The sequence below is a fragment of the Chlorocebus sabaeus genome, chromosome 2, assembly GCF_047675955.1.
Source record: "Chlorocebus sabaeus isolate Y175 chromosome 2, mChlSab1.0.hap1, whole genome shotgun sequence".
Lineage (NCBI taxonomy): Eukaryota > Metazoa > Chordata > Mammalia > Primates > Cercopithecidae > Chlorocebus > Chlorocebus sabaeus.
Genome location: NC_132905.1, coordinates 55751910 through 55754294, shown reverse-complemented (window position 1 = coordinate 55754294; position 2385 = coordinate 55751910). Strand labels below are relative to the sequence as shown.

General features: G+C 43.1%; 1 pseudogene; it reads right to left on the bottom strand.

Moving 5' to 3' along the window:
• Positions 1 to 1836: 1836 nt before the first annotated feature.
• LOC119622324 (U6 spliceosomal RNA) lies at positions 1837 to 1936 on the bottom strand (annotated as a pseudogene).
• Positions 1937 to 2385: the final 449 nt, after the last annotated feature.

The window sequence follows — 2385 nt, the reverse complement described above, 5'->3', positions numbered from 1 at the left end:
CTGGCTAATTCATTTTAATAAATTTTATTGAGTTATAATTTACATACAATAAAATTCATTCATACATTTTAAGCATTCAGTCGGATGACTTGACAAATGCATACACCTAAACAAGATATAACACCTGTCCATCACCCCAGAAAGTGTTTTAGTCCCCCACTTGCAGTCCCTTTAGTCCCAGTTCATCGTTCATCTGCTTTGTGTAACTATAAATTAGTTCTGTTTGTTTAAAAATTTTATATAAATGGGCCGGGCGCGGTGGCTCAAGCCTGTAATCCCAGCACTTAGGGAGGCCGAGACGGGTGGATCACGAGGTCAGGAGATCGAGACCATCCTGGCTAACACGGTGAAACCCCGTCTCTACTAAAAATACAAAAAACTAGCTGGGCGAGGTGGCGGGCGCCTGTAGTCCCAGCTACTCCGGAGGCTGAGGCAGGAGAATGGCGGGAACCCGGGAGGCGGAGCTTGCAGTGAGCTGAGATCTGGCCACTGTACTCCAGCCCGGGCTACAGAGCAAGACTCCGTCTCAAAAAAAAAAAAAAAAAAATTTTATATAAATGGAATCGTATGGTAGGCACTCTTGCATCCAGCTTTTATTTTACACAGTGATTTTAAGACTCATCCATGTTGTTGCATCTATTAGTAATTTCAATCTTTTTATTACTATCCCTTTCTATGAAGAGACCAAATTTTGTTTACCCATTTCCTAGTTGATGGATTACTTGAATTGTCTCCAATTTTTAGCAATTATGAATAAAGCTGTTATGCACATTTGGATACAAGCCTTTTAAAAAGACAACCTATTATTCCAGTGTAGACTTCCACAAGCTTTTGAGCAATCAAATGAAACAGCACTATGGTGGCTACTAGCTACTTACTATGCCTATTCACATTTGTGTACAGGTCTTTTTGTGGGCCTATGTTTTTATTGCACTTCAGTAAATATATAACAGTAGAATTGCTGGGTCATATGGTGGGTATTTGTTTAGATTTAAAATAAACTCCAGTAGTTCTCCCAAGCAGTTGTACTATTTTATTTTATTTGTATTTTTATTTTTTGAGACAGGGTCTTACTCTATCACCCAGGCTGGAGAGCAGTAGCGTGATCACGGCTCACTGCAACTTCGACCTCCCTGGCTCAGGTGATTCTCCCACCTCAGCCTCCTGGGGTGGTTGATATTACAGATGTGAGCCACGACACCCAGCTATTTTTTTGTATTTTTAGTAGAGATGGGGGTTTGCCATGTTGCCCAGGCTGGTCTCAAACTCCCGGGCTCAAGCAATCTGCCTGCCTTGGCCTCCCAAAGTGCTGGGATTACAGACGTGAGCCACTGCATCCAGCCTGTACTATTTTAAGTTCTTGCCAGTGAGCTAGGAGAGTTTCAGCTGCCCTACATTCTAACCAACATTGGTATTACACATCTTTTTAATTTCAGCCATGCTTGTGGTGTGAGGTACATCTTACTGTGGTTTCATTCTGCATCTCCCTGAAGACTACTGAGGGTGCGCATCTCTTCCTGTGGGTGCTGGCAATTTGCATGTCCTTTGTGAAGGGTCTTTGTGAAGTGTCTGTTCACGTCTTTTGCTCAGTTTTCACTGTTTGCCTTCCTATTAGTGAGTTGTATGGATTCTTTATGTATTTGGAATGCAAATCCTTTTTCAGATACAGATGCTGTGAACATTTTCTCCCAGTCTGTAGTTTGGCTTTTCAGAGCAGTAAGTTTTCACCCTGATGAAGTCCGACCCTCTGCCATGGTGGGCCTGGCCTTCAGCCCCGCTCACTCCTTTGGGGTCTCCTTTAACTAATTCTTTAAAAAAATTTTTTAAATAATTTTTATTGATATGGAACTTTTCATGAATTTGCATGTCATCCTTGCAGGGGCCATGCTAATCTTCTCTGTATTGTTCCAATTTTATTTATTTATTTAGAGACAGAGTATCACTCTGTTACCCAGGCTGGAGTACAGTGGCGTGATCTCAGCTCATTGAAACCTGTGCCTTCTGGGTTCCTGCTTCAGCCTCCCGAGTAGCTGGAATTACAGGCAAGCACCGCCACGCCCGGCTAGTTTTCATAGTTTTAGTAGAAACGGAGTTTCACCATGTTGGCCAGACTGGTCTCGAACTCCTGGCCTCCAGTGATCCACCCACTTCAGCCTCCCAAAGTGCTGGGATTACAGACGTGAGCCACAGTGCCCCGCCTTCATTCCAATTGTATATATGTGCTGCCAAAGAGAGCACTTTAACTCCTTTCAATCCTTTGCTTTCCTGCTTTGCACATCAGCTTGCCCAGCTCTTGTATCCAGTCTTGCGTAAAACCTTTCTCAGTACTCAATTTTTTAAAAAAGAGAGAGGGTGGATGCTCCTTGGAAAGGAGAGACGATCTTT